The 20055-nt window shown below is 36.3% G+C and overlaps 2 long non-coding RNA genes across 3 annotated transcripts; both read left to right on the forward strand.

Annotated features, from left to right (window-relative positions):
- Positions 1 to 12789: 12789 nt before the first annotated feature.
- LOC130461052 (uncharacterized) lies at positions 12790 to 15754 on the forward strand. The gene is made up of 3 exons (XR_008921357.1): positions 12790 to 12947; positions 13269 to 13352; positions 15712 to 15754. It is a non-coding gene; the product is annotated as an uncharacterized lncRNA (long non-coding RNA).
- Positions 15755 to 16602: 848 nt separating this feature from the next.
- Positions 16603 to 19138, forward strand: LOC130460840 (uncharacterized). 2 transcript variants are annotated; one of them, XR_008920989.1, is made up of 3 exons: positions 16603 to 17551; positions 17649 to 17744; positions 19067 to 19138. It is a non-coding gene; the product is annotated as an uncharacterized lncRNA (long non-coding RNA). The 2 variants fall into 2 exon arrangements; XR_008920990.1 differs by lacking the exon at positions 19067 to 19138 and adding an exon at positions 18526 to 18545.
- Positions 19139 to 20055: the final 917 nt, after the last annotated feature.

The raw sequence follows: 20055 nt of genomic DNA on the forward strand, positions 1-20055 counted from the left end.
ACGAATTAGCATCGGACGAGGCCTGCCGGACGAAGGCCCAGCACGAAGTCGGGCCATCGCCCAGCAAGCCAAACGCGCACCACAAGCCCAGCCAAGGCAGCGCCCAGGCCTACCGCAAGGCAGGCCCAGCGCGCGCCAAGGCCACGGCTGCGTGGGCCTCGCTGCGTGGGCTGCTGCTCGCACGCACGCGCATGGGAGGCCCTTGTGGCTGCCGTGTGTGTGTAAGTTTGTGTTCATGCACGATTCCTAAAACTATTAGAATTAGTACATGATTAAATTTCTATTCCAAAAAGGATAAATTAATTAATTAGAGTTCTTGTAGGATTCTAAGTTTAATTAATTCGTATCCTACTAGGATTCCAATTCCCTTTCCATAACTCTATAAATACGTGCCTAGGGTCACATATTTTGAGAGATTAATTCAAGTATTCAAAGTGAGTTTTGAGAGAAAAATTCAGTCATATTTCTTACCTAAGAGTGCCGAAAATTCTAGTACCTTAAGGGCGATTCTAGTTGGTCAATCTTAAGGCGGATTCGGACGTGCTGTGGACTATCTACGGAGGGAAGACACTTGGAGTCCTAAAGACTTGTTCTTGTTCGGTTCGGGCCCAGCTAGGGAAGGCACGCAACAAAGAGTATGCATCTAAATTATGCTATATGATTATGTGTAAATAATATGTATTCCTGGCTAAATGGTTGTTTCCGCATGATTTATGAATTGTCATATGTATCATAACCTAACAATGTTCATGAGCAAGCATAAAGCGACAAAGAAATTAGGCAATGCACACTTGTTCCTAAGGACAAGTGGGAGACTGAAGGAAATAATTCCCTTGGTTCAAGTATGCATTCAATGCTAAGTCTAATAAATGCGGTTCAGTATTAATTAATTAAAAAAGTTAATAATTCAGTGAGATCAAGTGAGCTGAATGCCTAGCTAGAGGTCGCTTCAATTCAAGTGGAATTAATAATATTAATCCACAGCTTACTCTTGATTGAACCCGTAGGGTCACACAAATAGTACGTGAACGGATCAAGTATTTAAGTGAATTAAATACTCTATTTATGAACATTCGGAAACGGCGGATCTCCGTTCCAATGGGAGCTGAAATCGTCAAAAGGCAAAATATGAATACTCCGGAAATGATGATATTGTCGGAAACGGAAATATGGATCATAACGGAAATATAAATATTATCCAAGTCATAGATGTTGCCGGAAACGGAAACATGGTACGTATCGGAAAATATTATCGGAAATAGAAATATTGTCAGAATCGGAAATATTTCCGAAAACGGAAATATTACCGGAATCGTAAATATTGTCAGAATCGGAAATAAAATCCGGAATCAGAAATATTAAATATTTGTTCGAATCGGAAATTATTTCTGGAATCGGAAATAATTTCTGGAATCGGAAATATTAAATATTGTTCGAATCGGAAATGAATTCCGGAATCGGAAATTGAATCGGAAGCGCGATGTACGAATCGATCGACGGACGAGCTTGCCAGACGCAAGGCCCAACACGAAGCCAGGCCCAGCGCCTAGCAAAGCCCGCGCACGCAAGCGAGCAGCAAGGCAGGCCCAGCGCAGCGAGCAAAGGCAGGCCCAGCAGCAGCGCCCATCAATGGGCCGCGTGCTGCCAGCGCCCAGCCTTGGGTCGGGCCGAGCACCAGCGCCCCTTGTTGGCTGCATGGTTGCAAGGCTTCGTACGACCAAATCCTTGGTCGTTTAGGATTGCTTGCTTAAATCTCGTTTTCCTAATTCTACTCGAATATAATGTTTTTGTTAAATCTGAAACACTTAGGTGTTTGATTAAACATTAAATTCTAATGATTTAATTTAACTAGAATCCTAATGGATTTAGTTATTGGAATCTTAGTAGAATTCTAATTCCGTTATTTCCACCCTATAAATATGTGGTTCATAATCACAATTTATACAACAATTCAATAAGTATTCACATAGATTAAGTTCAAGTAAGAATTTAATAATTTTCCTAAATTAATAATTAAGCTTTCCGAATAAACATAATACCTTAGAGAATATCCTAGTTGGTTGAATCTAAGGCGGATTCGAACGTGTTGTGGACTATCTACAGAGGGGAAACATTTGGAGTCCTAAACTTGTTCTTGTTTGGTTCGGGAGCAGCTAGGGAAGGCATGCATCACATGTATGTATCCTAAATTATGATAATTGACTATGTGGCAATTAATTTGGATTCCTGGCTTTATGATTTTTCGGCATGAAATATATTATTTATATTTGTCATAACCTAACAGACTCCTCGTCAAGACTCCTCGTCAAGACTCCTCGTCAAGACTCCTCGTCAGGACTTGCAAGCTCCCATCATGACTCAATAAAGATAGTCAATCAATATCGACGCCTTCTCATTGATGGCGTCAGAAAAGACTAATCGGTTGACGGCCCGAGGAGTGGCCTAGATTAATTATCTATAAAAAGACGTAAAAATGCAAATAATTGACTCAATAAAGATAGTCAATCAATATCGACGCCTTCTCATTGATGGCGTCAGAAAAGACTAATCGGTTGACGGCCTGAGGAGTGGCCTAGATTAGCGCCCCAAATTAGACTGATCACCTAAAACACTGGGGTTACCGTCCACATATGGGCAACAAAATTCATTTCAAAAAAACCAGCATACAGCTGAAAAGGGATGAATACATAAAAAGTGCACAGAAGGCACAAAAATTCCTACATGCGCACACAGCGCGAAAACCAAATTAAAGAGTGCCAAAAAGCACTAATGTTAATACAAAGCGTCGGCGCCGCGAAAACTAACAGTCAAAGAAAATGTTAAGGACAAGGAGCGGTCGAACTACCATCCTGGACGTCCAGCCCGGCGGAGGAATTCACTTCTTCTTCCTCCACGTCTTCCCCTGCCCCATCAGAACTTGCAAGCTCCTATCATGACTTGCAAACTCCCATCATGACTCATTTCTAGCCACATGTTAGAGCCCAAGTTCCTCTCTAAACGTGCCCCAAGTTGAGTCGTAACTGACAACTAGACCTGGTTATTGGACAGGGTAATCCAATGGATATTGGGTTAGGGTCAAGTTAATAGGGCTTTTATTGGGCAGGGCTCTTATTGGACAGGGCCTTTATTGGACAGGGTCATTATAGGGTCAAACTTATACTACAATTATTTTGAAAATTAAAATAGTAATGATACAAAAATTACGTGTATAGCTTCGTATTTACTTGTACTTGCACATGGCTCTTTTGTTTTTCATTTTTCATTGCTCGTTTATTGACCCGCCCACTAATGACCCGCTATTGACCCGCGACCCGCTTTTGACCCGCCCATTATCGACCCGCTAAAAATGACCCTTTCAATACCCGATCCTCTTTTGACCCGCACCGATCCTGACCCGCCCCGCCCGATAACCAGGTCTACTGACAACATGTTGCCTCCCGCCATAAGGTACTAATTGAGTCGCTCATTACATTTTCAAGGAGATTTACCTTGTAAAAAGATAAGACCCCTTTGAGGGGCAAATGATGTGGCAAAAAATAACTGGACATCGTACCCCAATGATAGCTTGACACATGTCCTCCATAAATGCCAAAACAGCGTGACTTCGTTGGAATCCACCGTGGACCTCTCACATAATGACACGTGGCATCTCCAAACTTGCCCCAAACAAATATGCAAGATGCTCGAATGTATCTCTACTTGTTGTTTAGAGACAAAGGCCCAACTTGTTTGACAGGCCCAGTCCTAAAAAGGCACCTTAAAGCCCTTTATTTCAAAACGCACCAGCTAAGGACACATGTCTTCATCTTTAAAGGTCAGCCAGTCATATATCTAGGGTTTTTGGACACTTCCCAAAAACCCTAGCCCTATATATAGTCCGATTCCCAAGGTAAAAGGGGCATTCAATTCATTCCCACCAACCTAAAACTATATTATCTCTGCCTTCTCTCTACAAATTACTTCTCTCTCTGGCCAATACTTACTTAGGCATCGGAGGGAATATTCCTACGGGAATATTCTTGTTTTGCAGGTTGCATGAAGATCGTGTCAGCGCATACTTGATACCTCCGAGGAACGCGTGACACGTCATCACCACAAAAGATCCCACAACACATGGTGTAATATGTGGGATCATTTGGTATTTAGTAGTCCATTATGAGACCAAGTACCCACCTCATCCTTGCCATCTTGCATTCTTCTGAAATGCCTGGATGCAAGGGACTTGAATGTGGTTTGATCTGTTTTCTTTTCACCATTCTCCAAACTGTTGTTGGTCCCAAATTCAGCATATTTGCAAGATCCCTAATGCTTGTTCTGTCCCCCATGCCTATTGATGCTATAGATTCATATGTTACTTGAATTCTCTTCCTACCACATTTGTGATATTTTCTATCACGAAGATATGAATTCATGGATGCCTTTTGTGCCTTAGCTTTCTGCCATATCCCTCTAATAGTCTTCAGCCCCGGTCCTGAAAATTTAAGGGCCCTAGGCAAAAGTGAAAAAAAAGGGCCCCTAATAAAATAAAATAAAAAGACCTGAATTTTTTCTGATCAACTAATACTACATAGTAAATAAATTTAGAGTAATTAATCAATTAATCTATTAATAACATAGTACTATATAACAATACCAAGTAATAAATCAGATAATCAAACCTTCAAAGAACAATAACACGGTAAATTGAAAATTTCGATCATCCCAAACATAAAATCTTCCAAATAAAATCGGGCAAATGATTATAAATCTGTTACAAAATATATGAATAGAATAACTAAAAAGTTAGAATAATACTCTGTAATATCTAAATGCAGCTATCTGACAATACAACATCAAAATTCACAAATAATCGGTGCTTCAACTTCTAGATTAGAATTTAAATTAAAAGAATTGTAATTGATTAATTATTTAATTGGAAATTAAAAGAAACACATTTGAAAATTTGAAATTAAAAGAAAAAATAACGAAAAGAATCGGGAAGCCCGGAATTCAGATTAAAATGCCTGATTATTGATTACTTCTGCCTCTGCGTCCCGCCGCCGCCTTCAGTTCAGCATTGCGCCACCGCCTTCGGCCTCAGAGTCAAGCTGTCGCCATCAGTCTCAGAGTTGAGCCGCCGCCTTCAGCCTCCGTGTCACGCCACCGCGAGAGTGGAGTAGACAAATAGTAATTGATATAGAAACAATATTAAAAAAAATAGTGGAGAAGGACTGATGATTGATGATTCGTTGCCATTGTTTTAATTAGAGCTTGAAACTAGAGGATTGGAGAAGAAGGTAAATCAATTAATTGATTTCATTTATTATTTTAGCTGTTGAAAATATTTTACTTTCCAAATTTAGAAAAGGAAGAACATTGAGAAGAGGAATGTAAATTGTTGCCTAGATTAATTGTCTTACGTGATTTTAGCAATGGGAAATCAAAAATGATAATTGATGGTGGCGTGGTCTTTGACTGTTGATCTTTCCGTTTCTTTTTCCTTTCCCATTATCTGTATTGCTGATTTACAGGAACATAGTAACTTAAAAAAAATTTGGGCCCCTTTTTTCCTTGGGCCCTAGGCGGTGGCACTCCCCGCCTACCCCTAGGGCCGGGCCTGATAGTCTTCTTTGTGTAATCAAACTTTCTAACAACCACCTCAATTGTCCCATGAATGAGGTCATCTGAGTGCCTGAGTTTTCTTAAGAGAAGGAACAACAAGATTTCCACCCTTAATTCATTGTTAATCCTTGGGGTTTGAGGCTTATGATGATGTTGTTGTGTTTCTGTATGATGCAATGGAGATGGTGGGGACTCTTGTTGTGCTGGCATGTTCAAATCAAACAAAAATGGAACCAAATGGTTATTTGATATACCTGATGTTTGTTGTGGTCCCACTTCACATTCATGTGGAACTTCTTGTGGCACTTTATTAAGGTCTGACACTTGTTGGTTCTGCTCAAAGTCCCCATATTGATGAGCATTTACTTCACTTTCATCATTTTGTGCCACACCACCAGTTGCCTCATCATCATCAGATTCTGAATCAGAGTTCGTGCCATCACCATCATCGTCGGAATAACCGAGGAAGTCGTCCTCCTCTTGATCTGAAGCCATTTATGTCCCCTTGCTGATGAATTTTAGTGAATTTATTGCTTTTGGATTCTTTTTGTTGTTACTTCTCTAAGAGGATTTTGTATTTATGATGGTTTTTTGTTAGAAAGTCAGCTCTATTTATAAAGGGTGTGTGCTTTTTTAAGGAAAAAGTTGGAGGAAAAAGTTTTAGAAAAAAGTTTGGAGGGAAAAGTTTTGGAAGGAAGAGTTTTGAAGGGAAGTGTAAGGAGGGAAATGGACTTTTCCAAAAAGGAAAGTCCTTCCTCCGTTTTTTATTGTTGATGTAAGTTCATTGGTTGATAAAATCCACCTCATGGGTTAATGTCCCCACATGAATCAGATTTTTTTTTTCTGATTTTTGAATAATTTAATCAAATATCTCCCCTTTCCCTATTTCTTTATTATTTTCTCTCTCTTTATTTTATTCTTTACAAAAGAATATCTTACACACTCTTACACACAATCATTTCTCTTACACCCAATCATTAGTGAAGTTCATTTAAGTATGGTACTTGTCCAAAATGCTCTATGTCCCCATATTGATGAGCATTTAATTCCACATAAACATCTTCAACATCACATTCAGTATCACTTTCATTCTCATAGTCAGAATCAGTGTCGGTGTCATCACCTTCGTCGTCTGAAAATCCGAGAAATTCATCCTCGTCTTGATATGAATCCATGTCCCCTTTTTGTTTTTGGAGGGGAGTCTCCTAAAAAATTTTGGAGGGAAAAAATGATGAAAAGTTTGGAGAGAACTTTTGGTTGTCTGATCCGTGTGTAATTGAGCTTTGAATGTTCATTGGTCCATTTATTGTGTTGAGGATCCTCACCTCAGCGGTTGTGGTCCCAAATGTAACAGATTTTCTTATTTCCCCCTTTACTTTAATAAAATATCTTATTTTTTCTTATTTCTTTATTATTTTCTCTCTCTTTCATTTATTCCTAAAATAGAACCTCTTACACTCAATCATTACTCTTACATCCAATCTTTACAAGATTCAATTTTCTTAATTTTCACCCCAAACCTCAAATAGGAAGAATTTAAAGGAACGGAGGGGGTAATTAATAAGAGAAGGTAATTTCGGGGCCAATAAGAATATATGATAAAATAATAAAAAATAATATAAGTGAAATTCGGGTGAATCGAACAGTAGCTACAATTTATAGTTAAAATAGTTATGATACAAAGTAAGTTATGGCAAGTTCAGATAGGATACATTATGAAAAATAAGTTTAAACGTGTGAATACACACGCCATAAGTATTATTTAAAAAGTGTTGGAATACCAATTAAAACTTTTGCATAAAATCTTGTGATGTTTAAAGGGGTGCGACTAATCCGAGACTTAAAAATACACACCCCTGTCCCTTTTTATTCTTTACGTATTATGTTTCAGTGTCTCATATTAATCTTTATGTTTGAAAATCGTGCCAATGATTATATTACTAAATCAAACTAGTATGTACCCGTGCATTAGCACGGGATATTAATTTATTATTACTGTGTTAGCCACTCTTGATAGTAAACTTAATAATTTTTGTGATATTCTTTATTTACAATAGTGTTTATGCACGCGATGCATGCTTAGTTGAGATTTTACGTGAACACTTATAATCCTAATAGAGTAACGCGATCTTACAAAAATAAAATTATTATAATATTTTATTCATAGTGTTTATGCACGATAAGCTTACTTAAGATTTCATATGAACACCTTTAATCTTAATATAATCACATTCTTAATTATCAAGAGCAAATTTTATTTTATTTTTACAGTTTAAACCATTTAAATATGGATTAATTAGGGCCAAATTAGACTATTTATAAAAGTGAAAACATTATCAATAAACGTAATTTTCAATGTTTAAATAATAATAAAGAAAAAACTATATCCAATCCTTGCAGCGTGCATCAGGGTCGCGCACTTATCTTGGGCATCTTCAGCCTTCCCTTTGACAAAACTAAGTTGCTCATGCAGTCCTTCTCTTTCTTGCATGAGCTGGTCGACCGCATTCTCGAGTCTCTATATTTCTTTGGCTTGGCCAATCACAAGTTCCTTTAGTCGGGTCCAGTTCTCTGACTTGCCCTCTAGCCAGGCTAGTCTTTCTTCGATTGATTCCATCTTAGATTGCTTGCTTGGGTCTCTCGAAGCCTAGGTTTGAACCTTGGCTCTGATACTAACACTACAGGAAAATGATACATATGTAGGCGGAATAATTGTGACGGTGTAACAAAGGGTCGCAAGGGTTTTGGGGCGCGGAAACTACTTTGCAAATTGCGACGGTTTAGAGCGTCGCAATATATTACGACACATTAAAGCGTCGCTATTTACCATAAAAAAACACGTGAAACCCACGTGTTAATATTTCGCCAAATATTTCCCCCAAAAAGATATCCCGCCTAACTCTAATTACCCTGCTCCCACACCCTGCTCCACGAATTACTCCCTCAAACAACCGACTCAACCCTCACTCTCAACAATCAACTGCTCTCTGAAACATTCCTAGAGAATCACTCAAGCTCTCGGAATCCCCTCAATTTCGTCGGAAAATCCTCAAATTATTTCCCAGTTTGTAGCAATAATCTCATTCCTCTCAATATTTAAGGATTGAAATCCCAGCGGGTTAATTCGTCTTCATAATTGCCCAAACAAAACCATCTCAAGCATCTATAAATTAGTGTTTTTTTCCTGGCGAAATTCGTCTGAGAAATTCGTTTGTGTGTTGTAGAATTATAGCTTGTTTGGTTTGTCAGATAGATTCGCCCAATTCACTCAAGAAATTCTTGAAGGTTTGTTTATTTTTTTACTTTTGTAGCCGGAATTTGTGTGTTTGATTTTTTTTATTCATACTGATAATAATTTTCTTGCAATTTAACAGATTTATGCAAGAATTCACCATATTGTTATTATGTTTTAATTTAGGGTTAATATGTAGCTAGTTTCGATCATGGCTGTATTTTAATTACTTTTTAATTTCTATTGGTTTTCTTAGTCATTTATATTGCATATAGATCCTAGTTGTTTTATGTTTCTGCTTATTACAACAAAGATGCTGATGTTGTTGTTTAATTGTTGTTTAAATTTCAATGCTTTTACAAAATCATCAATAATAATTCACTTGCACAGTTGTGATTTGCGTTGGCCGAGTTTTTCATAGAACCGTAGCTTAAATTTCCACCCCTTTAATTTTTATTCTCTTTTTTGGGTGGGATTTTTGTTGATGGGCTTCTGGGATTACCGGTGCTTTGCACGACTACTCTTTCGCAAGCCAACTGAACCATGTGGCTTCCTCTGATAGTCAATTATCACACCGTATCGATTGCGTGTATGCTCATAACCTTCTGATGTATCAACCAAATGTTAGGTATTAGGATTGACTCGGTCTTGCTCTTCATTTTACCTGCCCTATTGGTGGTGAATCTCCATTAGTTTTCTTAAACATCATGAACTTCTTTTTTTAATGGTAGCTTGAGAACTTTGCCATACTGAAACCAGGTACAGAATGTGTTTTTCAAGCTGCCGAAATCGGCACTTCTGTCACATACTTCTTCAGAGGCATGATTTCTAAACTAAAATGAAGTTAGTAACCACAAAAGGGATTTTTTCAAAAGCCAGACCTAAGTTTCATGAAATCATACATCCGAGAATAGATTTACAGTCCACTTATCCAAACAAGTGGTTCTTTAAATTTTATTTTTGTTTGGTAAGTTGAATCTTTAGGTTCAAAAACTTATCTAGCGTCGTGAAATATGTGCTGTTAACTTTCAACAGTAGTGTTGTATGTCTTTGCAAAATTACCATGAATTTGCTCTTATAACACACACTGACACTCTTGCTGTATACTACTTTTCAGTTTTGAATCTGCTGAGCTCGGGACAGAAGAGTTAGCTTAAAAGCCCTTGAAGCATCCTCGGTCGTGTATGCTTCTTTGTGCCATTCATTTCCCTTAAAATAGGAAAACGTAAACAATACAAAAAAACACCATTATATGAATAAACTTATAATACCTTTGCTGTTTGTTTTATTTGTTACCCTGGATTGTTGTTTTATTAGTCCCTATTATGAATTTATGATAGATGACTCAACCAATGTTTGTTGAAATTTGAAAGCTTGAATTTTATGTTGGGTTGGACGTTTTCTTTTCATTAGTTTTGATACTTGGTAGCTTTAGAGTATTGGTCTTGGCTTCGGATTTTTGCGTTTTTATTAGCAAATCTGGGTGCAGGGTCCCCGACAAGTCATTTCAAGAAGCTCCAAATGCAAGCTTCTTTTTTAAGGAGCACTTTGGGCCTCTGTAAAGTCAGAAACACTTCACAAAATATGACTGTTTGGCCAAATTTCTGTTTTTTGCTCATACAAGCTGGTCTAAGAGCTTGGCCAAACGGGGTCTTATAATCATATGGTGAGATTTATTTTTCTCTTAGGCTCCGTTTGGTAAGGAATAAAACGTTTTCATGGAAAACGATTTTCCCCATTTCTATCATTTTACGTTGTTTGGTTTGGCAAAGGATGGAAAATAATTTTTCAGCAGATAGTAACTACAGACTGTTGTGCGGTATGTTGTGTTGTTGGCCGGGTTGCCTCTACATTTATGTTCTTATTGCCAATTGCATACCTGATGTTTAGGCTTTACTATCTTTCTCAATTTCAACGTTGCTAGCTACTAAAGCCAATACTATGGCCCGTGAATTTGTTTTGGGTATTCCCCCCTCCGACCTCTTATTAATCAAACCGATTAGTTTGTTGGTGGTTTCATTGGATGAGATTTTTTATATTTTACTCCTGTTTATAACATCTGATATGGTTGAATTTCCCAAGATTTTTCTTGTATTTAGTGATTTCTGACTGAATATAAATGCATATTGTTGTTTTGATAGGTTATCCTTACCCACAATAGGTAAGCTGTATATAACTAGACTTTGCAATATTTGTGAATACTGGGAAAATAAATTTACCTTAACTAGTAATACAAAACCAAAGTAATCAGTTAACAAGAGATTAGACCCTAGATATTAGGTAATTTCATTAGACTTAGATGCTACTGCTTGATGGCATTCACAGTAACAACAATTTGACTGCTATCCCTGAAATCGCCTTGCAGTGGGCTCTTGTTTTTCAATTAAGGAGCTCAAGGTACTTACCTTAGATAATGTAGAAGTTTTTGATAGATTATCAGGCTTTCTTAGCATTAGCTTTTCTCGTGTTGACATGTTTTATTCTATGTTTCAGGTTGCTTACATTCTTGAAAGTGTTGGTCTTGAAGGACTATGCTATACTTGCATTCCGAAGTAATATTTTAAGGTAATATGCCACGATGGATATTATTTATTTTTATTAATGTATGCAAGTAATTATAGTTGAAATTAGCAAGTTGTCTAAACAATTGAGTGTTCTCTTTTGGAGATTAATTTTTATCAACATCTCATTGCAGAACATCATATTGAGGGACTAGGGCTTAGGGTTCTAGAAGTAGTGCTGGTATTTTAATTACTTTGTATTAGTTGGTCATTGACTCATTGGTATGTTGGGTTGGAGATTGTTGAAGTTTGTGATAACTTAAAAGAGGATTTTGTGATTCAGCTAGCTGTTATGTTGCCTTGCGAAGTTTATCAGGATTGATCTGTGCTAAGATGATCGGTGTTAATGAAGTGCTGGCTTGTGTTATATTTGATATTAGACTTGTTTATAGTATGTGTCACCAGTGCTGCAGAAGGCAAACAGATCCTTTGGCAGTGAATTAACCTTAATTTCAGATGACTTTGCTAATTTTTATGGTTGCAGCGGCTGCTGGGTCGAACAAAGCTGCATCCAGTGGCACATCTCTAAACACCCGGAAGCTGGATGATGAAACTGAGAATCTTGCTCGTGAGTGCCTTCTTTTTTACCTTGAATTGACAATTGCAGACATAGTGAAATTTGAACTTGAGGCTTTTGCCGGTGTTGTGTTTTTGCAATAATGGATTGAAAATATGTGGATTGACAGTTTCGACACAGTTGTGCTTCACATTTATTCATCTACAAAACAATACTCCCTCTTCCTCTTAATCATAGGCCTCGTTTGATTGGGAAAAACAAATTTTCTCTATTTATTATGTTTTATTTATTTTATATAGAGGTGCTTATTTTACTTATGTCTATTTTAAAGTTTATTTAATTTTATTATCGCTTATAATATTTTTTTTCCCTATAGAGAAGGCAAACAAGATCAATATGTTTAGCTACACTTTAGGTTCTATTGTTAGAAAGAACGACATTGTATTCTTCTGTTGAATTATTTTGAACTTGCGAGTAAGGGTTTATGGTACAGAGTCGTTACCTAGCTTTTTTTAGTGCTTCTCTATGGAGTTGTTTAGAGTATTTTTGAACACACGTGAACTTTTTATCTCTCTGTTGATTTTAGAAAGTAGATAATGCTAATAACATGACAATAGATCAGTCCTAGGCTATTTATGACGTAGAAAATAGATCAGTCCTGCTCTGATCAGTCCTGATCAGCTCAGTCCTGATACAATCAGTCCTGATCAGCTCAGTCCTGATACAATCAGTCCTGATCAGCTCAGTCCTGATATGATCAGTCCTGATCAGATCAGTCCTGCTCTGCTCAGTCCTGATCAGATCAGTCCTGCTCTGCTCAGTCCTGATCAGTTTAGCTGTGCAGAAAACAAAATAAAAATCTGATGAAAAACAAAGAAATATAGATTTCTCCATTGTTTTCATTAAATTTCTCATCAAAATGCTGTTTACACTTTTTATGCATGTTACTTTTCAATAGTTCTGAAAATCCTTGCTAGAAACGCAGGATCTGAGACTTCGTTGCTATAAGCTGAGGAACTTCCCATCACCAGAATATGTATAGTCGTAATTTGTGTTTGCTGAGTAATTCATAGAATTGAGCTTAAATTTGCACGTTTTTTTACATTTTTTTTATTAATTTATGTAATTAATTGATGTGAAAATTAGCAACTTGTCTAAATCATTGAGTGCTTATATTATTCAATACCTAGGCTTAATTTTGTGTGATTCAATAGGCTTTTTTTCCGTATCATGCTGTTTAACTTCGCTTGGGTACGTGTTAGATCGATTGAGAAGGGTGCTGGTCCTGATTTGCTGGTATATATTCGAGAAATCAGCTTCTGCGAACAAATTGCTTCTAACTGTTTCAGCTGTACAGGCCGTCATCCTGCAGCCACTGGGTAACAAGGGAATTGCAGTTATATGAGGTGATACAATAAGGGGGTTTTCCACTGCTGACCAGGTGTGCTTTTCTCTGCTTCATAAGTTCTCATTTGTTGTGTATACTGAGGTTCTTGTAAGTATTTTACTATTAATTAGATACGAGTAAGCGACAGAGTACCATTTGCTTTGGTTTCTTTTGGCACAATGTAGTGGGATTTAGCATAACCCTCCTCATATTCAACAACTTTATTGTTTAAAAATATGATTGCTGTAGAATGCAACCAGAAAATACTGCCAAGAAAGGCCCTAGGTGTGAATTTCATTGGCTAGACAGACCATTTTTGTTGTTAGAGTGTATGGTTGATTTTCAAATACTGGTTTTTGTTAATATTTGTTCAGTTCCTCGACTTTTGGGTATTGGTAAACGGGTTCAAACTTGCTAAATAATATCATTGGGAGAAAGGGGAATCAAATAATTTTGAGCTTGTAACTTTAAGCATGTTCCTTAATTTCTTGAACTATTAGGGGATGCTGTTATTAATATAGTTTGTACTATGTTGTACCGGCTTACTTAACCTCTATCTAATTGTGACATTATGTTGTCTAATTTTGCATTATTTCGTTACGTAGTGGACGGAGTACAAGTTAAAACAGAAGGAGAGGGTAATTTGGTAATTTTAGTTGGCGTATTTATGCCACTGTATGCTAATATTGAACTTTGAACATTTCCACCACCATATTAAGTTATTCACATCCCTTTAAACAACTACAATTGTTATGTAACTTTGCATTTCATACCAGAAAATCCATTTTCCTCCAAACTGGGAAAGTAACAACTTTCAAGTCAAGTAAAGTGGCTCTTTTATAACCTTTTATCTATCTGTTTTATAACCTCTAACCTTTATTCAGTTATAACCTTCAATCTATTTGTTTTACCTTAAATTATACTGAAATTTTAATGTTAGAATGGTTTCTGTGATTCTGTGTTAAAGAGATAATGTGTGCTTCAATTGAAACATTGGTGCAGCTATTCAAAAGGTTACAAGAAATGGTTCTTTTAGCTAGCCCTTTTTCAGTAACTATTTGAACCTGTATTAATGACTCTAAGTCAGTTAGACAATAGAGAATACATGCTTTTTAGCTCCAACTGAATGGCAGTGAATTATGAACAGTCACGTAAAAGGCTGTAGAGCCAAAATGTTCTTTCCAAGAGCTTAATGGAACATTTGTCGCCAGGTTCAACGAAAATATGTTCAAATTTTCAGCAATTTAAGGGATACATCTAAAATCTAAAATTTTACAAGATATTCAATGTAGAATTTGTGTGTCCTTGAAAACTGTTTGTAGTTGGACCGGTTAGGATTTAGCAGTACTTTTCCCCCTCTCTATTAGACTATTTAAAATACTTTTAATACAAGATACCAACCCCGGTAAAGAGATCCTTGCCTAAGTTTCACAATGTATCATGTTTCACACCACCCACTGGCGAAGGAGGATCACTAAATTGACGTATTTTTCTGCATAATCCTCTTCTTAGTACGGTCCTCATTAGACAGATGGATAGAAAAACTATACTTCGTAAAATTTAACACCGAACTTTTATTTTGAAAAAGTGAAGCCAATCCAAAATACCCATTTCTTCAGAAAAAGTCAATCTAAGTTATAAGACTGTTCATTAGATTCTTCTATTACTGCACTCTGTAAAACCATTAAGGGGAAAAGAAACAAGAGATATTTTTCTAGGTAACTGCATATTTGATTCTGTTTTTTCTGGGTTTTTCACTGAGTTGCTGTTGCTGCTTGTTAGTAAGGGTTGTGATTGAATTAGAATGGAGGGTAGCATAGAATTTGGTGAGCAGATTTAACTGATGATGCTGTATTATCTATAGTTGTTGCTGGAGTAGCAGCTGATATGAATAAGGGAGGTGGGAGTTCTAGCTACTTAAGTACTAACCAAGAAGGGCTTGGGATTAAATCTCCTGAAATTTCAAAGACAAGTCCCATGTCAACCCCCAGTAGACCTCCCAAGATCCCTGCTGAAATTACCAAATTATTGAAAATTTTGTCTCTCTAAATTCTATCCAATGTCTTCTGCACATTCCCGTCCAATAAATTTGATATGCAAACAGGATCGCATAACGCTCCTTCTCCGTGATTACCGGCAACTGCAAGGTGCCCAATAATATGATCGAATTTTGACCTAGTATGACCTCAAAATCTACAAAATGCAGTAGCCAATAAATATATATTTCTTCCTCCTTTTTCCCCACTGTTATTTTTCTTCTGTTTTATGGTACAGTGAGATGCTAGAAATAGCTGAAAGACATGAATTAGTTATGGCCAGGGGGAGGGAAGCTGTATGCCTGTATGAAAATAATCATTTTAGTCTTATCTTATTGCTTCCATGTATGCCCTAAAGAAAGCTTTGTCATTTTCAGGGTAGTTAAGGACGACCAGCCTGTATCATACCGGACAGCCACAACAAAGGTGCTCAGATATTTTTAATTTCCAGATGTTGGTGCTATTTGATTGTAGTATGTCAAATAGCTTCGAGTTTGTGACTTTCTTAAATGATTACTAATTTTCTTAAATTTCTTTCAGCCTGTATACCAATGGATAATCAAGCCTCAGAGTGTCGCCAAAACTAATGAGATGTTTCTTCCTGGGCGAATGTCATTTATTTTTGACATGGTAAGTTGCTGGATAAGTGTTATTGTACTTTTATAAGTTTGTGTGGAATACCTCATTTAGACACCAAGCTGATGTTATATAAACTTGGATAGGACTATAAGGGGTGCTCTCTTTACCATCATCATTCTTTGACAATAGTATATGGTAAATGAAACAAGCTTTATGCTGCTGTCATAGGCTTGTTCTTTTTTAGATCTGGTGTTTATCTATGATTCTTTTGTATTAAGAAAGTTTCTAGTCTGTCAAGAAGTTTCAGTTCTTATTTATGATTCTATATCATAATATAATTAGCAGACTGATTTTTACTTAACACTTGGAAGACTATCCTCCAAGGATCTTTATTTAATCATTTCCGTATTCTTTCGGATCTTTGTTTTGTATGATCTCACTGGAAATCATATAAAACATTTTCTATTTAATATAGCTATATTTCTTTTGACTCTTATACATATTATGTATAAATTTACTATAATTTATAGTATACTAATACTCCCTTTTTTTTGCGGACTATTTGATTTTTACCTAAGAATCCACAAATGACAGATACCTCTATTTTTCATTTCTTTATCCTGTCAGGTTGGATGCAAAGCTCTTTGTGTTGACTGATAGATTGATTAATTCTTGAATGAGTCCTATGAAAGCGTGATCCAATGTAACAACTTTGACGGATCCGAAACATGATATTGTTTCATGGAGCACAATTATCACAGGATATGGAAGTCATGGAAAAGGGGAGATAGATGGCTTTAAAGCTGTATTCGGATTTTCTAATTTCATGGAATCAACCAAATCGTGTCATTTTCCTTTCTGTTCTCTTCTCTTGTAGCCACAATGGGATGGTTTCTGAAGGTCTGAGCTTATTCAATTCTATGACTCGGGATTTTGGAATTAAACCAGAACTTGAGCATCGAGCTTGCATCGTTGATCTGCTCTGTCGAGCTGGAAAGATTGGGGAGGCATATGAATTCATTTGGAAAATGTTCTCTAACCCTACAACTGATGTTTTGGGCATACTTCTCGATGCATGTCGGATGAAGGGTGATGCTAAACTTGGAGAAATTGTTGCAAGAGATATGATGATGCTGAAACCTGCATGTGCTGGAAATTATGTACAACTAGCTCATAGTTTTGCTGCTATGAATAGATGGGAGGGGGTGAATGATGCATGGACTCAAATTAAGGCTCTTGGACTTAAAAAACTCCCAGGTTGGAGTCTGAGTTAATTTGGTGACAGCAGTCTGAGTCATTCAGTCATCCTGAAGATTCATCTTCCAGCTGCTGTCTGGTACTGCAGACCTGTGTGCCAATTACCAAGGTCTGGGGTAAATTTCCCAATCAAAGTAACAATAATTGAACATATAGTTGGTTAACTTGTGCAAATATATAGGGAAGATTTTATTGTAGAAGTGATTCTTTGACAGTAAATCGGTTCACATTAGAGATGGGAAGTATGTATCTTATCTATGTTCTACCATTCCATTCACGTTTATGTGTTGACATATTGATGGTTAACTTGTGCACAGATCGATGCAGGTGTGATTGTATAGCTTCTACGGGTGATTCTTTCATCCGTAATTTCTTCTACAGGTGATTCTATGCTCCATAAAAAAAACTAGTCTAACTGATAAATTTAGTATACTTCTTGGTATAAGTTATGAAATTTGTGTTTTCTATTGCGATGCAGATCAACCATTTCTGCAGGTGTATGTTCGAGTGTCACAAGTACGTAACTGGGAGGAAAGTCATGCAGGAGACAATTGTGAAATGATCTTCATGTGATGTAAGTATCCATCATTCCATCATGATCCTGTAAGTTAGTGATTAATAGAGTATATATTCAAGTAATTATCCTTGTTTCTTGCGAGTAGTTATATAGCATCAGAATTCTGTCATCTTGAAAGTAATTTCTGGTAGTGAAAATATTTGCACAGCTACAAGTATAATAAGTTTGCAAACATATTTAGGCTAAACTTTCGACTGCCAGATTAATTATAGATATATTTAGGCTAAACTTTCGACTGCCAGATTAATTATAGATTTATTTCAAGTGAAATCATGGCAGTTATCAGATTAGCTTAAGTTATTGTTCTTGGTTATTTTTACCTCAATAAAATACCTCAAAGCATCAACTAAGTCGCTATACAACCTGACAATCTTTGCAAAGCTTAACAGTTTTGGTAATAATTAGGCTTTGACCATGACAGTGGGAGGAATGCTGAATGAAGCTATTAATAATTTTAAATGACACTAAATATGGCTTAATAGAGCTTTCAAATGACACTAAATATGGCTTAACCATGGTCATTAAAATTCCACCTAAAAAGGATTAGGCTCCAAATTCGATCGTGAGCTCAGACGACAACAAAGTACCAAATTACCATCATAATGTGTAAGCCAATTCTAGCGTAGAATTTTAAAATAGAGAGCTAGGCCACTGGTAAACTCTTGAGCACCTGTCTTTTGGTTGTGTCTACGGCAAGGCTGCTTTAGACCAGATTAAGCAGTGGCTGGGGATAAGAACTTCAAAAATTGATCTGTTATACCTACTGAAATGGCTACAGAAGGACTACAAAGGCTCTAGATTCAAGAAAAGGGTGCAGTAAACTGCTGATCCTGCCTTAGTAATACCAATATGGAGAGTTAGAAGTGATGCAATTTGGAATTTTAAAGTTATACATACTGATTCTTTTGTAAAAGTTGTAAAGGATACCATAAAGAGCAGGATAGGAAGAATCATAGGGAACTAAGTGTAAATATCACAGATCTCTAGCTGCGATATCTAGACTTTTTTTTTTCTTTGTTTCATTTTCCGCGGAGATACCTGGACCTTTTTTTAATAATGTTCATGTATGATTGAATTCGCTGAACTATAATTTATCTCATTATTCAAAGATCGTAGATTGAATAAGTGTTTGCTTGATCTACCTTGAAAAATATAATTTGAGTGATTCAAATGATATTGTTAATTTTCCTTTGATTTTAAAATGTGTTCATCATGCTTTGTATATATATATATATATATATATATATATATATATATATATATATATATATATATATATATATATATATATATATATATATATTAAATTTTCTTTGCAGATTATTGATGATTCAAGTGGTCATGGTATATGTAGATCAAGATCAAGATCAACAAGTTATCTTGAAGCTAAGCTAGCATAGCAATAGGTTTACTTGGTAATTAGTTTGTACGTAGTCAGGAGGTAGTTTTTATTTAGTTTTGGACTATCTTGTAGAAGAAATGATGATAGGAAGTTGTTTTTCTTTTAACATATTCCTTTTATTTTAGTTAACTAGACTCTGGAAACTAATTTAATGTATGGATGATTTATATGGTTATATGTCACTTTTTCTAAATTAATCAAAGCACGACGTTACGGTGTTTTATGATAATGTAGTATGTAGAGTATTTGATTACTATCCTCTATGGTCAATATATATTTTATAAATAATTTGTGATTTTAGATTAATTGATATATATATATATATATATATATATATATATATATATATATATATATATATATATATATATATATATATATATATATATATGTCTGTGTGTGTGTGATGCAAATTGTGACGCTCCAAAGGGTCTAAATTATTTTGGAGGGAATGAGGAGAACTCGCACGAAAGTAAACATATAGGGACTCTAATAAGAGTCTAAATATTTCGGGTGTCTAAAGTGTCTCTATATGGTTTATAGTGGCGGAGAAATGTGTCTATAAGCGTGCAAATAGTGACGCTTTTTGCAGTCTAAATATTGCGACTCTCTATAGAGTCCCTATATCCCAAATAGCGGCGGCGAAATTCATCGATATTTTGCAAATTGTGACGCTTTAAAGCGTCGGTAAATAGCGGCAATGAAAATAGCGACCCTCTCCCAAAGCGTCGCTATGTGAAATAGCGACACTCTTTACCGTCGCAATTTGTCCCAAAAAGCGTCACAATGTGTCGCGTTTTTTTGTAGTGTAACTATCACGGCCCGAGTGTTTTGACACTGGATCGTGCGGCGCGCTCTTGCCTATGGGGAAGCAAGGGCGCAAGCCTTGTGCGGAAAGTGAATCTC

This window comes from Spinacia oleracea, chromosome 5, assembly GCF_020520425.1.
Source record: "Spinacia oleracea cultivar Varoflay chromosome 5, BTI_SOV_V1, whole genome shotgun sequence".
NCBI lineage: Eukaryota > Viridiplantae > Streptophyta > Magnoliopsida > Caryophyllales > Amaranthaceae > Spinacia > Spinacia oleracea.